This window comes from Syngnathoides biaculeatus, chromosome 3 (genome assembly GCF_019802595.1).
Source record: "Syngnathoides biaculeatus isolate LvHL_M chromosome 3, ASM1980259v1, whole genome shotgun sequence".
In the NCBI taxonomy this organism is placed as follows: Eukaryota; Metazoa; Chordata; class Actinopteri; order Syngnathiformes; family Syngnathidae; genus Syngnathoides; species Syngnathoides biaculeatus.
Genome location: NC_084642.1, coordinates 22,247,818 through 22,265,451, shown reverse-complemented (window position 1 = coordinate 22,265,451; position 17,634 = coordinate 22,247,818). Strand labels below are relative to the sequence as shown.

The 17,634-nt window shown below is 40.6% G+C and overlaps 1 long non-coding RNA gene across 1 annotated transcript; it reads right to left on the bottom strand.

Annotated features, from left to right (window-relative positions):
* Positions 1-454: 454 nt before the first annotated feature.
* Positions 455-2,376, bottom strand: LOC133498136 (uncharacterized). Its single transcript, XR_009794210.1, has 3 exons — positions 2,271-2,376; positions 949-1,021; positions 455-523 (listed from the first exon to the last, which is right to left on the bottom strand). It is a non-coding gene; the product is annotated as an uncharacterized LOC133498136 (long non-coding RNA).
* Between the last annotated feature and the right edge of the window lie 15,258 nt (positions 2,377-17,634).

Below are 17,634 nucleotides of genomic sequence, written 5' to 3'. Positions count from 1 at the left end.
AAAATGTATATAAAGATTCCACAAAAAAACAAAATGATATACAATATATATAGTAAAATGCAGGCAATTCTTCAGCCACTTACAAACAGAAATTATTCTTGCCAGTGTTCCTGTTCACCACAATGGACAGGACTGAACAGGATTGACAGTTTCATGTGTCCTTTGCCGTCTGTCCACTAATAGGCAGTGTTTGAATTTCAGTCTTGCCTAATAATGAAAATCGTCAGTCAGATGTCACTCTGGGTCTCTTTTAGCTCCTTCCAGTTTGGACCTGTAAAGTCTGTGCCAAATCCATTAGCTACCACATGATTTTAATAAAAAATAAATAAATAAATAAAACGACACCAAACAATATACACCATAAGGTAAAGGAACTACTGGTAATACTATTTGCTTCATTTTCACAATATTGATGAGCACCTCCCACCACAGTCCTCTTCATGAGGTGTTGTGCCTGGCTACGGTCAGGACGACTAATCACCCTGGCTGGTTCCACTTTTTTTCTTCCTTTAGTCCCGGTGCACTGTGCGAGGACAAAGCCAGCAAATAAAATGACCTCCGGTTGGTACTTTTGATTTCATTTTGGCTTTCTTTTGTTCTTCCCTTCTCAGTCCCGTCCTGTCAATTACCCACGCAGAAACTGACAATAATCGGGGGAAAATACAAGGTAATTTATTGATCATTCATTCTGGTTTACTGTTATGAAAATTAAAAAATGGAATGTAGTTAAAACACCGCACTTTCGACACCAGTTAAAATATAGATTGAGCAACGTTACGTCTTGCAGTGATGTCATCACAAAGGGGATATGTGATTTTGATGTGCAGGCGAGAATTAAGCAATTACGTGGTAAAATTGAACAAAAGTACTTTGTTTAAAATTGTCTTTCCAAGAAGTCATCACAAAACTAGACATTCATCCGTCATTTAAATGTCCACATATTCTCACCTGGGTCGGGAGTGTGCAGGAGCTGTCCCAGCTCACTTTGGACCAAAGGCAGGGAACACCCTGAACTGATCACCTGGCAATCACACGGCAAAATATAAACAATCATAAGCGCTTGTATTCTCACCTGCGTACAATTTAAAGCCTTCAATTACCCTACCATGCATTTTTTGTTGCAACATGGAAGCAAACTGGATTACCCGCGGAAAATCCCAGGCACAGGGAGAAGATGCAAGCGCAGATTTGAACCCACAACCTCAGAAATGTGTTTGTCACCCAAAACCAGCCATTGAAGCTGAAAATTTTCCCATAACTACAAATCTACACTGACACAGAGTAATAATACAAACAGGTGAGTGTACTAGAGGAGTTTCCATGTTCTTCCTTTGCCTGCGTGGGTTTTCTCTGGGCACTCCGGTTTCCTCCCACATCTCAAAAACATACAACATTACTTGGACACTCTAAATTTCCCCTCGGCGTGATTGTGAGTGCGACTGTTTGTCTCGATGTGCCCTTTGATTAGATGGCAACCAGTTTAGGGTGTACCCCGCCTCCTGCCCGTTGACAGCTGGGATAGGGTCCAGCACTCCTGTGACCCTTGTGAGGATAAGCTGCTAAAAAATGGATGGGTGGATGAATGGAGTGTACTAGAAATGATAAGTGTTATGTGTGTATTCTTGACTTTTGTAGCTGTATCAACAGTTGTAATTGACCCACACACACGTTCATTAACAGACGGTTCCCTTCCGTTTACATTATGTGTATGCCCAATCCAGATTTTGTGGAACATTGAAAAGGGGAAAAGAAACAATAAAGATCCCCCCAATCAAGACCCAGGAGGCTGCCGTTCACATCAAAGAGCCAGTCATCTTTTTAAAGTGAATAACAAAAGCCTTCATGACAGGATCGTTGCGAGCAAACACATCACTCACTACTGTACACAAATGACTTTTATGGCATCATCTCTCATTTGAGGATGTATGTGATGAATGATTAGTTTGTGATGATGTCAAGTATTTGTAGACTCGTGTTTGACTTCAATGATGATAAAAGTTACTGCTCTGGCTATGGCACGTTTTGTTCTCCGGGTTTAATGTGCTTGTAGACATGGTTCTAATTTTGTCTTAATGTCAATTTTTGGTTTTTCCATTTGAACACCGTTCATCCCTCACGCGACGTCCACCAAACGCATTGTGAACCAAGAGCCACGGTAAAATGCAAACATGAATTGTGGTAGATGAGCAATAAAAGTGGTGGCATGGTAAATGACTGGTTGGCACATCTGCCTCACAGTCTGAGGATCCACGATGCAAATCCAACTTTACCTGTGTGGAGTTTTCATGTTCTCCCTGTGCCTGTGTGATTTTTCTCCAGCTACTCGAGTTTGGTTTCCTCTCACATTCCCAAAACATGCAGAGTTGACTAATTGAAGACTATAAATTGCCCTTTGAATGTGAATGTGAGTGCCTATGTTTGGTATGTGCCCTGTGATTGGCAGGTGACCAGTTCAGGGTGTACCCTCCCTCTCGCCGCGAGTCAGCTGGTAGGCTCCAGCACACTCGTGACCCAAGTGAAGGTAAGTGGTGCAGAAAATGAGTGGATGTTTACCAATAAAAGCTTTTTTTTCTCAGTCCATCAGTGGATCAAATGACTGGATAGCTCATTAAAAAGACAAACGCATGCTTTCATTTGGCATCAAACCCTGACTGAAATTAAGCGATGCCACAATACTGTGGAATATAATGATTTATTCTCATCTGAATAGTGGGAAAATAAAAACAGCGTTCCACTGTATTCCAGACAGTGGTCTCTGGTGAGCACTGAAATAATCACCCCAGCCGCTTAAAATGCGATACAACGTTGCATTGATCCTGAGGGGACGGCTTCTTAGATTTTAATAACGTGTTTTTGTTCGACGTAAATGCGGAGCGTAATGTGCTCTTAATGGTTTTTGTGACAAACACGGTGCTGATACCACAACGCTTTGATTCTACAAAAAGCAGGAATTAATTTCTCCCTCTGTGACACGTCAGAGGATTTATGTCATCGAGACAACGGTGTTCGGTGACTTCCTTGGAGAAATAACTTTGCTCGCTACAATTTCCTTTAATTAGGCGGAAAAAACATCTAACGAAAGCAAAAGGGGTAGGGAGGGTTCATCATACTGCTAATAAAGAAAATTAATTTTGCATCCTAGTTCCCTTGGTTTCATGTTCTATCTATCTATCTATCTATCTATCTATCTATCTATCTATCTATCTATCTATCTATCTATCTATCTATCTATCTATCTATCTATCTATCTATCTATCTATCTATCTATCTATCTATCTATCTATCTATCTATCTAGCTATCTAGCTATGTACCTACCTACCTACTAATAAGTATAGTAAGAAAATAGCTACCTACTAATAAGTATAGTAAGAAAATCCATCCATCCATTTCAACACTAATTTTCCTGGTTGGGGTCACGGGGCGCTGGAGCCTATCCCAGCTGTCTAGCTGTCTATACCCTGGTCGCCAGTCAGCCAAAGGGCACATATAGACACCATCAGTGAATAGAAACCAAACCCAAGCCACCTGCACCAAATTCAGGGGAGTGTACCAGTACACCATCAGTGACTCAAGTTAGAAGATGATCTTTATTTACTGACTCATATTCCCGCAATATTTACAACTACCTACCTACCTACCCTACCATTCCCTACCACCTTACCTCACCTACCCTACCTACACATCTCCCTCGTCCACCTGCTTATCCTATTTACCTTCTCTAAAGTGTCTCAACTTTTTCTAGTTGCCTGTTAATATTCACATTCATCGTGCTCATTTAATACTTCGGACATAAATCGATTTGTGTGATTGTCTTTGAAGATGTTGGGCCTCTTAAACAAGCAGACTTCAACACTTCAGACAACAAGGCTCAGTAAGGACAACACTAGGGCACCACATGCCGTAGAGCAAAATACTGGAAGTGACTGCGGTAATTAAATTTATTTTCCACTCCATTGTGAGATTTTGGTTGATGTTGCAAACCATAAATAGAGTAACACTATTTTGTTAAATTGATGGTAATTACTCTATCAAAATCCTTTGCTGCAAAAATACAGGATTATGCAGCGTGGCAAAAAAAAAAAAAAAGTCCAGCCACCAATTGTCCAAGTTCGCACACTTAAGAAGATGAGAGAGGCCTGTAATTTTTATCATTGTTAAACCTCACCTGTGAGAGAGAAAACTTGATATGAAAAAAATCTTAAAATCACAGTTGGGTTTTTAAAGAATTTATTAGCATGAAAAATCAGAATTGGTCACTGACTGCCGGAGACAAATTCCTTGTGTGTTGTTACATACTTGTCCAATAAAGGTGATTCTGATTCTCATATCAAATGCTATTCTGAATACTTTGTTTTATAGTCTTTGTTGGCAATGACAGAGGTCAAACATTGTCTGTAAGTGTTCACAAGGTTTTCACAGACATTTGCTGCTATTTTGACCCATTGCTCCATGTAGATTTACTTGTGAGCAGTGATCTTTTGGCGTTGTCGATGGGCAACACAGATTTTCAACTCCCTTCAAAGACTTTCTTAATATGGTTGAGATCTGGAGACTGGCTAGGCTACTCAAGGACCTTGAAATCCTTCATATGAAGACCCACCTTCCACTCCTTCTTTTCATTTCAATGCCTTTGCTGATAGGATTTCACTCGAAATCTCACAAGACATGGCCCAGGTTATTCCTTCATTTCCACAGTCGTCCTGATCCTTTTGAAGAAAAACACCCCCTAAGCATGGTGTTCATACTCCCATGTTTCACAGTTGGTGTGGTGTTCTTTGGATGGAACTCAGCATTCTTTTTCCTTCAAACATGGCAAATTGAGTTTTTACCAAAAACTTCTGTTTTGGTTTAATCTGACCATAAAACATTCTCCCAATCCTCTTCCAAATCATCCAACTGCTCTCAAACAAACTTCAGATTGGCCTGGACGTATACTTGTTTAAGATTGGGGACATTTTCTGGCACTGCAGGATTTGAGTCCCTGGTGGCCTCGTGTGTTACCGATGAAAACCTTTGTTACTTTGGTCCCAGCTCTCTGCAGGTCATTCATTTGGTCCAACCATGCAGTTTTTGGATTTTTGCTCACCGTTCTTATGATCATTGTGACCCCATGGGGTGAGATCTTGCGTGGAGCCCCAGATCGAGGGAGATTGTCAGTGGTCTTTCATTTTCTAATAATTGCTCCCAGAGTTGTTTTCTTTACACCAAGCTGTGTTGTCTCATGTTCGTGCTCTCTTCTACAAAGTCACTCTGAGTAAAAGTGACTTTGAATCAAAATGATGATCACATCTTGTGATTGTCACTGTTCTGTTTTGTGTGCATCTGACACGGGGACTAAGGCGCTCTATAAAAGGCACAAAATAATGACTGTGATGATGTAGTTAAAATGAGATACAGTCCTGTTGCTCACAGGTGCATAAAATTTTATTGTCCTTACACTGAGGGGAGGCGTATTGGGGATGTTGGGGATGTCTCAAGCTTGACTTTCTGCACCTTTTCTGGACCACTGGCTAACAACCGTGATCCTCCTGCTTTAATGTCTGATGACTGACTTGAACCAGTGACTGCGCAAATGTTTCGGTGATGTTTAGCATGTGATTTAACAGTGGAATCTGCAGCTGCAACCTCTCATCAGTGCAATTACAGTAGGTCTGTTGGTACCTGTAACTGAATTGTAGCGCTACCTAAAAAGTTACAATAAAAGCTCACTCACCAATTTACACAGTTGCGGTCCCTTGGAGGAAAAAAGAAAACTGACTTTCTTTCGACAACAATGGGTGGACAAGTCTTTAAAACGAAACATTTTGACTTCCAGGCCTTCAACAGCCAATAAGTAGGAAATTTGTCCCAACAAGTCCCAGTCAGATGAGAGACAGATGTGAGTTCAAAGGAACTGAATAGCCTTTTTTAAAAACATTGTCCAGTGACACTTAAGGGTGCATAGACGTCAGAAAAGGCATCCGGCGTAAAAATTGTGCCAAACATATATGTGCGTTCATCTGAGATGACATGCTGTGGCGACCCCGGAAGGGACAAGCTGAAAGAAGAAACTTAAAGGTGCATAGAAATGAAAATAGAACATTTGTGTTATTTTTAGGGAATGCATGAAAGTCAGAATATTTAATAATAGTGGTTTAAAAACAACAAACACCTAACTCCTAAATGTTGAACAAGGATTGAATGAATACATCTTCAGAAAGATTAAAATAAATTTGAGTGCCCAGAGAAAACCCATGCAGGTATGGGAAAAACACGCAAACTCCACACAGGCAGGGCCCGGATTTGAACTCCCACACTCAGAACCGTGAGGTCGACCGACACTCCAACCAGTTGTCCACTGTTCCGCTAGGTGGTAACAGTAACTCAACCAAATTTTGTCAGCGTATAAAAAAAATGTTTATACTTACTCTCTCCCCTGGCAGCGACAAAGTTGGTGGGTCTTTTTTGTTTGATTGTTTTTCTTATTTTACTTTTCATTTCAGAAACATTCATCCATGCATCCATTTTCTACACCACTATTAATCACAACATAGAAAAACATTCAAAAGCTTTGGATCGTCACAATTTGCAATCAAGTCTGTCATTGTTATGATGTAGTCTAACGGTCTTTATCACGTCGCTCTTTTGTGATCAGCGTCCATTTCAACATTTTATTTTGTGACTCCTCAGTCCTTAATCTCTGTGTTAAGAGCGCGACATCATATATTGAGTCTGGGATAGGACACATTATCTTGAAAAATAGCCAAGGTACACGACTGTAAATGAAAAGCTTACATTGTAGCCCACAGTCTTTACAGTCATTTTACATACTGTATAGTCTTCCAAAAGGAGAGCACTTTCTGAAAGAGCAGGAACAAATATGAGTGATCAATATTAAAGGGGTACTGTCATGAAATGGATGATTTTTACTATGTTATTAATGAAAAAACGGCAGCCAATATGGGCCCATGCGTTTTTTCACCACAAAACATGATTTTGACGTATGCCGCTTTTTGGAACTTCCGCCATGAAAGTCCTCTTGGGGATTTGTTTTCGAGAAGAAGCGGGAAGTGACGTAAAGGACAGAGGCGCCCCCAAGTGGACTCGTTTGTTTCCATTAGTTTTACCTCCGGGAAGGTAGCTCGTTGTTCTTTCGTGTTAGCCAAAATGCCGGCTCGTTGCATTGCTGGACATTGCTTGAACACTCGGGAGGATGGATTTACCCTGCAAGAGTTTGCAAAAGACCCGGTTTGTCGTGAAAAATGGATTGCACGGGTGCAGAGGACGAGAGCTGTGTGGGTTCCAAATAACAGGTAGGTGTGTATAGAGCTACTAAAAAAATAATAGTTTGGTGCAGACCACATAATCGGTCTCTCATAACGTAACAAAAGATCCCCGTACGAAATATGTCAATAAGCGCGTCAGACGGCGTCGGGCTGCTTGCGTCGCTTCGCCAGCAAAGGCTGCCCTCCGGGTTCGCTAACGGCGGTGGCTCTGAAGATCCCTGCCAAAAATGCCTCACTCAGCCGCGTGCTCGCAGTAAAATACCCCGGCTAGACGGTGTTGTTCATCGCCTACTGGGGCGGGTATGAACAACCCTCTAAGGCAGCACGGCTTAGCTCCATTATGTGCCACCACGGCGCCGAAAATCAGTCACACGTCTTCTGCGAAGGCTGCACGTCGGGCTTTGCGTCCGGGGGCGGCTCTGAAGGTATGTCTCCCATAGTTAGGGTGCACCGCGTGTTTTCATTGGCGAATGTCCGGGTGACGTCACGGACGGAGGATGCACCCAATATGGCGACCACTTGGATATCGTAGAATGACACTTCTGCAACTTTGCGCATGGATGACGCGTTCTCCGCTCACATTTATTTTTTCATATATACATTGAAGTGACTAATGTTATATGTATTTTTCATTACAATATCTATTTTAGAATGTTTATAGGGATGACATTTGGGCTTTAAGCACACTGCACAGGATCCAAAATGACTGCTACTCTTATGATATTATTGTTTGATTTCAGGAGGATGTTGTTGGAGTGTTGTAATGAAACTATTAGAACTATTTACCCTTTGAAATATGGATCTTAGATTTCTTCCCCGTCTCTGCTTGATATACCTGTCAATGCTATTCCGTTTCACTTTTATTCTATGCATTCAAATCAAATCAGTGTGAAAATAATTATTTTTTTGTAGTTAATTTGTTGGACACCCTTTACAGTTTTAATAATTCCATGTCCTTCTAAATGTACCTTGAATTTTAGTTCTCTTTTGCGGATGGGATCTGTACCTTAAATAGAATTGATATCCAATGTTAAATTTACAGTCACAATATTTTTTTTTATTCATTTTCCTTTATATTTTATTTAGTTTTTTGCTCAGCTAATTTCATCCAAAACTTTCTTGAACAGAACCTTTTGTTTAAAAGCGGCAAACATTGTGAGCAGCTGGCAGCTCAAGACAAAATATGGCAGGGATAGAGTTAAAATGGAAAGTTGTGTGTGTGCATGTATGTGTGTGTGTGTGTGTGTGTGTGTGTGTGTACGTAGGCTGACATTTAACAAGGCAGATGGGCATTTTAGAGCATTATGTTTATCATTAAAGAAGGGCACCAATCTGTTTCAGCTTCTCGCCAACAGTACAGACATCCATCAACAGTATACATGTGCATCAATAGTAGAGTATAGATACAACACTTGGAAAACAACCCATTTGAATGTGTGTATGGGGGGGGGCAGGATTCCTGAAATGTAGCACAAAAACTAACTTGACAACTTCATTTTTTATCAAAAGTTTGATAGAGATGTAACATGTAGCCGTCGTTTTTACACTTGCATGACAGTTAATATTATCACGCATCATCATTAGTTGAATATTTTTGTCAGTAATTTTGTATAGTAACTTTCTTTAGTCACAGTAACTTGTCTTTTAAACTTATGTGGCAGTTAATGGCAGGCAAAACCAGAGGTTTTCCTTTCTGTCTTATACGGTATATCTTCATTGGACAGTGGTAAACTTATATTGACACTTGCATGACTGTTCATGTTGACATGCAACGTCAAACATTATTTTTGAAACATTATACAAGTATAATATAAAGTTAATACAAATATTTTATACTTGGGTGACAGTTAATCATGGCACGTGTCATTGAAAAAAAAAATATTCTGTGTTTCTTTAGTTGTGGTACAAGTTCAATTTGTTATATGGGGAGGCTGGTTCGCTGGCTCACAGTTCTGCCGGGGTTCAAATCACTTGGGTTTCCTCCCACATCCAAACACATGCATTAATTGTAAACTAAAAATGCCCTGAGGTGTTCTTGTGACTACAAATGGTTATTTGCTCGAATGTGTCCTGCGAGTGGCTGGCAACCAGTCAAAAGTGTACCACGCCTCATTGTGAGGATAAGTGGCTCAGAAAATGGATGAGTGGAAATCGAAAAACTGGTTTTAGAAAGTCTAAATTAACCAAAACTTTTCTCTCTCCCACACAAACACTCACATGGAAATTCGCTCGCAGGCACACACAAACACACACACAAACGCACGCACAAACATACACACACACACGTACACCCACACCTCTTTGCACACACCTACATGCACACAAGTGTTCATATGACACACATATTTTGCCACAAACACTTATCTTTGTGTTTATACTGTATTGATGCAATGCCGTCATTGTTACATATTTGCACCATGGTTTTAATTACTGGCCTGTGAATTGGCCTAAATTGTTTCTTTAGCGAGGCTTTGGCATCCTCAGGGCGACTAAAGCACATTATACTGAACAGTCAGTCATTCAGTTGGTAATGCTAATTAAGTCATCTCAACAGTCAAAGTGACTCAAAAGACTGCTGGATGTGATCACATAATTTGGTCTTGGTGAAGCAGCATGTGGTTTCTTGTCCAAGGTTATTCTTGTACATTGTTTTCCTAAGAACTGATTAGAGTAGGTGAGGCAGAATACAAACATGGGAAGTAGGTCAGGTAGGTAAGTAGGTAAGGCAGGATTAATAGCTTTGTAGGTTACACTGTTGAGACATTTTGTGGGGTTTTTCCTTGAACCTACTGGTAACACTGTTGCTTGTAAAATACTGTTATTCAAGTTTTCATTACCATTACTCTAATTACAGTTACTTACTAGCAACAAAACGTCCACATGAGAAACTGGAACGGCAGTCGATTGTCATACCAACATGGTAACTAAAGTGTTCTATAATAAACACTTAAAAAAAGCATTAACTTATCTTGTTTTACATTTGTAATGAGCTTTTGTAGCTATTACACATCTTGTTTTAATTACAAAATACACAGTTTAAACAAAACTAAAAGATGTCATTATAATAACATGTTAACATTCTATACGTTTTTAATCAACCTTGACAAAAATCATGTCCAAGATATGCAAAATATTTGTTTCACATTGTTATGCGTGGCAACCACCAACTGCGACTAGTCATTCTAGTTGGTACTCCCAATAGATTGATAAAATATATTGTCAATAGTATTCAGTCCCCTGCCTTAACTCATATGCTTATCATACGCTTATCCTCACAAGGGTTGTGGGAGCGCTGGACTCCATCCCAGCTATGTATAAAGACATGGGTGACAGAGTTTACAGGGATTAACTATACAAGCCTCTATATTCCTGACCTCAACCCTATAGAACAATTTTGGATGAATCCGAGCCGAGACTGAAAGTCATGCCTTGTTCAACATCAGAGTGTAACCTCACAATTGTGCTTCTAGAAAAATTGTCAAATATTCCCATAAACACCCTCGTAAACCTTTGGGAAAGCCTTCCTACAAGCGCTTTTCCTGTTATAATGAAGCCGGTGGACCAATGTCCTATTAAATCCTATGGATTACAAATGGGTTGTCATTTCAATTCATTTCTGACTCAGGGTAGGTGAGTGAATACTTTTGTTAATATTAGAGTAGCTTGTTAGGCAGCTAGAGTGACATACAGACAGACATACGGACAGACAGGTAGGTAAAGTAGTGTTGGTGGGAAGATCTCGTAAGATAGCTCTAGGTATGGCTGGATTGCTGTGTAAATACTGTAGGTTGGGTTGGATAAGTAGAGTTGAATTGGAAGGTTAAGGTAGGGTAAGACGTGGTAGTTAGGTGACCAGTTGCGCAATTCTACAACTTGTGGTCGCACAGAAACCTGAGGCACACTTTTTGTGATTGCAGAAGGTTTGTCAAGTTCAGATTCTGGCTGAGTTTCATAACATCAGGGGATTGTTTTTTAATCTTTTTCTCCAAAGTGAGAAAAAGAACAGCCGCTTTTAGTTTTAGTCGTTACTGCTTAAATCACATCCATCTGCTGGCCTACGAGCGTACATCTGCTCCTCAATCAGCTCCACTTCATCCTCATCAGCCCACACCGGAGTCTTCTTAAATGTCACACTCGCTTTCGCTGTGATTCCATTCGCTCTTGTTTCATTAGGTGCAGTCGGGGCGCCATTCACACACTTTGTAATTCACAAGGTCACTAACCGCTTGTGAAAACGCATCAGACACCAAGTGTGGAGAATTATGGGGAATAGTCCATGTGAAGCCTTGATTAACTGCATGGCCAATGTAACGGAGCATTTTGACATTTTTAACGCTCCTTTAAGTGTAATAATGAGTGCATTACTGTAACTGTAGAGTGGTACCTTGACTTAAGTGTGTTCCCCGATGTACTAATGACATGACTCCAAACATGGCATCACTTACTAGGCCACACACCTTAAAGGCACACATCAACATGTAAATCTACAAGTGTCTGTGTGTGTGTGTGTGTGTGTGTGTGTGTGTGTGTGTGTGTGTGTGTGCATGTGTGTGCACTAGTGTCTGTGATTGTGTGTATGCACATGACCGATAATCTATTTTGTGGGTGGCATGGCCGAGGCGGTGGAGCCGTCGTCTCTTAATCCAAAGGTTATGGGTTTGATCCTCGACACCTATGGGCATGTACAAGTATCCTTGTGTAAGATATGGACCACCCGGTTGGTCCCGATGCTGTATCATCTATAGATAAATGAGGAAACAGTGTTTAAAGCACTTTGAGTACCTTATGTAGAAAAGCTCTGTTCAAGTGAAAGCCCATTCACCATTTAAACCCAATCCCATGTGGAGAGATAAATGTTGACAACTTCGATCAAGAAAGATGAGCCAAAAATGCATGCACATTAAATTCTCATTCCAGTATGAACAATACACAGTTAACTGTAGGAAACAAAATAAAATATACATAGACGATATTTCACTTTTATAATGCAGCCCAAAGCCCAAATTGTATCATGCTTTTGGAATGCAAAACAAGTCATTAAGATGGCTTGCAGAGTTTAGGGTGTGGCTTCAACTTGTAGCATAAATACTCGTGTTTCGACATCAAAAACAGGCTAGTGATGTTATACTCATCTTTTTACAGATGGATAAAGCCTGCTCTGATGAAAGGGAAAATGTTGTCTCAGATCAACCAGGACAGCCCAGTCGCGATCGATTTAATACCCTGAGAGGGATCTGGGTGGGCACCAGAATGTCAGATGATGGTGGATTGTTAGGGCTCACCAATGCCAAAAACCTCATGAATTAAATTGTTTGGTTGAAATTTGATGCAAGAGCAATTCTTTAGGTTGGAATACGATTTTGATTTAAATGCTCTAATATCGATTCGGTAAGAAGTAGAAACACACAAACGGAGTACATTTTGACAATTATTAAATATTTATTTTTGATGCCATGTGTCACATCACATTCATAAGAAATCTGTCAATCCAAATTATGCTAGAAAACAACCAACGACTGCCCAGTCTGAACTGCACCATTTGTGTACAAGAGTAGACGTTATTGGACTATGACTTAGTGACACTTGCTGTCTGTTAGCTAATGTGTTGTGTTGGAATCGGTGGGCTATGCCTTTGCACCATAAACTGCCTGCATGTACAGTATCACACACAAGGACCGCAAGTCAGTATTCAGAGTATTCACAGCAGCAGATTGCGACTGAACATCTCTGGAGCGATCTGAAATTTTTTGTAAACCGAAGCTCTCCCTCCGAACTGATTGAAACCTGAGAGGTGCTGCAAGAGGAATGCGTGAAATTGCTTGAAGATAAGTGGCCCAAGCTTGCCACAAAATGTTCTAAACGACTTGAGGCTGTAATCGCTGCCAAAGTTGAGCAAAGCCTGTGTGATTTCAACTTTTTTCGTGTTGTCGTGTAATTTGGGGGGGGGGGGTGTATTCCATTTTGAAACTTGGTTGTAACGTAACAAAATGTGAAAGATATGAAGCAATGTCAATATTTTCTGAATGCGCTGTGCAAATGTAAAAAATGTAAATAAATAAATGGAACTATGGAATTACAGTACTTTTTCGTTTTGGGCCTGTTTTTGTTTGGTTTTGCACTGTTATTTGACTTTTGGAACACAAAGTTTTTTTTTTAATTTTGGTTGAAAATCAGATTTTCAAAATGTTTTATTTATTTATTATTTATTTATTACAGTTTTGTCTAAAAGGTCCCCTGTGGTCTCAGAAAATATACGTTTCCTAATTTCACCATAAAAGAACAATACAAGTAGGTTTGCTGTTCAGATGTGATCAAATTCATACAAATTTGTTATTAGTGTTTTGCATCATAAAGTTTGATACAAAATTCAGTGAAACCGGAAAAATTATGACATTAAACTATGGCTGGGGGACGTGACCTTAAAATTAAACCTCCAGTTTCTTAAACAAAAATCATATTTCTAATTTAATGTTTGTATAGGAAAAGCAAATGACAATGAAAAGATGAACAAGTTAAGCATTTTTTTCCTCCACTTTTGTTATTTCTCTCTTTTGATATCAAAAAGGCTTTGAAAAAGCATTAACTTGCATTTACCTCCACTTTTTTCTTTGCAGTGTAAAAAGTATAAAAATGTCAATTTTGTCAAAGCATGTACACAAATACAATCCTAATATTAATGTTTTAAATATGCAACACTTTTACAGTTCGGCTAAGTTGGTCCATTTGTCTGTTATTCTTAAAGTAACACCACACCCTCTGCTTTTTCTTTCTCATCGAACATTGTACAGATGAGGCCAAGCGACCTCAGCGATATATTTAGGGCTTGGAAGCACATACCCCAACCCCAAAAATTTCAGCATGGTTTTGCAACATATGAATAGGCCCCATGTCTTTAGCAATGTTCAGCGCGAATGACTCTGTGATTGCCTTCCACCAGGCACCTCTCTTGTCACACACAAAACAACGGCAAAATGGTTCCACTCGTGTTGTTTGTATCTTGGCAGGAATTGAAGTCGATAGATGATTTTCAGAGCTGTTGGAAAAGTCGTTAAATAAAGTGACTAAATCACTAAGATGGCATCACCAACTGTGCTTTTGTAAACTAGCTCCTTGTATGTTCCCATCCATCCATGTTTATGAAAGCAGTGGACATCACCATGGCTGTGCGTTGCATGAAAGAAATCCATACAAAAGAAAAAAAAACACCCTGAACATCCATTTATCCATCTTCTCCTCACTAAGGTTGTGAGGTTATCTCAGCTCAGTTTAGGCATGCAATGGGGCACATCCTGAACTGATTGCCGTTCACTCGCAGGGCTCATAAAGACAAACAAACATTCACACTAACATTAACACCTTCAGACAATTTAGTTTTCAATCAACCCAAGAAACATGTCTTTGGAATGTGGGAGGAAGTCAGATTACCCATAGGGCATGGGGAGAACATACAAACTCTATATACAGTAACACCCAAACTCAAAATTTTTATGTCACTATGCAGCTCATCCCAAATATTAAATTCAAATTGAAGCCAATTATTTGTGGGTGATAAAAGAACCGCCAAATAGCCAAAATCTGTGTGGTGTAATTGACACTCACCCAAAAAGGTTTTTTTTGTTTTCTATAGATGCCACAAAATGGTGGCAAAACACTTTTTAAAAAAAATTGACAATGCTGTGGCCTGTGAAAATGAAGTTCCTCCATTCACTTCAATAGAATTTATTGGACCTAAAATGAAATAAGACGGTGACAAATCAATGTTTTGACATTCAACATGGGTTGCCCTTAGCAATGAACACCGTACCTGTTCATTCACTGTATAACAGGCATATACATTGCAAATACGCAGGGGTTCACTGTAATTATATACGTATTATTCAGACCATATCGCGTGTGGATGAGAACTCTTAAACTTGGTCATGAGTAGTCTTGAAAAGTCTTTAATCGGCCTTCATAATCTACAGTCACCCTGGCAATTGTTTTCCCCTCGAAAACCACAAATACTGTAAGTTTCACCTCTGTTGGCCACTTATGCGTTGTAAGCATTTCACGCTTGCGCCTGACTCTGTGTTTACATGCCAGTTTTTCAGCCATATGACTCATATAATTAGTACTAAGACAAAAGGAAAATGTTTTCCCGTATGGGGAACATCCATTCACTAGGCGCACTCTTATGCATATTAACCACACCGCACCAACAGGGTGCCGTGTTTTTGTGCATTAATAATAAAGAAGAGAGATGACAGGGAAGCCTTGTTTTACACACAAGTGAGGTTTTAAACTCCCTCTCCTCTGTCGATGTGTCCTATCATCTCCTTGTAACGTTTTTTTTTTTCCCGGCTGTCACTTTTCACTCGCTCGCCACATGTGCGTTGCGTGCGGTCTGTGTGATGTTTTCCGCCCGCGCCATCAGAGGCGTTCCCCCCGGGGCCTCAAGTTTGGGTCTTGTTAGTGACGGCGGATGAAAGTAAAACCGCAGCCATCAAAACATCGGCTAATTGTGTAAAAGTGGAGACAAACAACGGTTCAGATTAGAGACAGGGGCCGTGGATGCGTAAAGGGACTCCTAGATTCATGATACATCCCTACCATCGAGCGATTGAATTTTGGAAACAGTTGATTCAAGGTTTACATGCCACTTTTAAGGATACTGAATTATGGAAAGTACCACTTTTAAAGGGGTGCCACAGTAGACTGGAGCATTGGTTCCCTAATCTTTTAGAGAAAGGCACACCTTACATACAAAACCCCTAGGTCGGGGGAGTGCTGGAGACTATCCCAGCTGTCAACGGGGAGGGGGCGGGGTACACCCTGAACAGGTCGCCAGCCAATTGCGTGGCACGTGGAAACAAACAACCATTCGCTGTCACAATCAAAACTGAGGGCAATTTAGAGTCTCCAATTAATGTTGCATTTTTTTGGGATGTGGGAGGAAAACGGAGTGCCCGGGGGAAGCACACCGAGGTAGGGGGAGAACATGCAAACTCCACACAGGCGGGGCCAGGATTTGAACCCTAGTCCTCAGAACCCGTGATACCCATGCTCGAAACATTTACTACACAGTGCTGCCTATTTAAACATTACCTTACAAATTATTGCCGTTTAAACAACTCCCTACACAAAGTGTGGGTGTTGAAAACCTATATCATGAAAACTGGGTGTGTTGAATCTTTTCACCATGAATACGATGGGTGTTGACACATTGCTCCATGAAATGTGTGCACTTTAAAACCTTCCACTGCAAAGTTTGGCTATTGTAAACATTTCACCACGAAAAGTGTGAGTGTGGAAACATTTTATAGAGAAAGTATGGGTATTGAAAAGGCCACCCTTCAAAAGTGTCACCTAGAAAGTTTAAGAAGATGAGCCCCACTTGAATTCGGGCCATACACGGCATCAGTTTGATGGGCATTACACGTTACCACAAAAAAAAAAAAAAAAAGAACGTGAGGGCTTATTCCTGGACTGAGTCTCTAGTTCAAAGTGTTCTACTGATAGTGTCGCTCCCTCATCATAAAATTCAAGAATTATGGACACTGATCGGAGGCTCCAGTATTCAAAGGAGGTGAGCCACTGCCAGATTGATGAGTTCACACATTTTTCCAGGAGTCGAATGTGGTGTTGCTGTTGCATTTGGAAACCACTTCAAAGCTGCAAAGGATCTTCTTTGGGAAAATTTTCAAATCCTATCCAATCTGCTCACTCACATCTTCATTTCTGCTACCTCCAGTTATGCTTTGTGTTGTTTCTTCAGTGCTACCGTCTCTAGTCCGTACATCATGGTCGGCCTCACCACTGTTTTGTAAACTTTGCCCTTCATCCTAGCAGAGACTCTTCTGTCACATAACACACCAGACCTGCTTGGACCTGTTGCTTCACTTCCTTACCACACTCACCATTGCTCTGGACTGTTGACCCTAAATATTTGAAGTCCTCCACCCTCGCTTTCTCTTCTCCCTGGAGCTTCACACTTCCCCCTCCACCCCTCTCATTCATGCACATATATTCTGTTTTACTTCGGCTAATCTTCATTCCTCTCCTTTCCAGTGCATGTCTCCATCTTTCTAATTGTTCCTCTACATGGTCTCTGCTTTCACTGCATATCACAATATCATCTGCGAACATCATGGTCCAAGGGGATTCCAGTCTAATCTCATCTGTCAGCCTATCCATTACCACTGCAAAGAGGAAGGGGCTCAGAGCTGATCCCTGATGCAGTTCCACCTCCACCTTAAATTCCTCTGTCACACCTAAGGCACACCTCACCATTGTTCTGCTGCCATCATACATGTCCTGTACTATTTTAACATACTTCTCTGCCACACCAGACTTACGCATGCAGTACCACAGTTCCTCTCTTGGTACTCT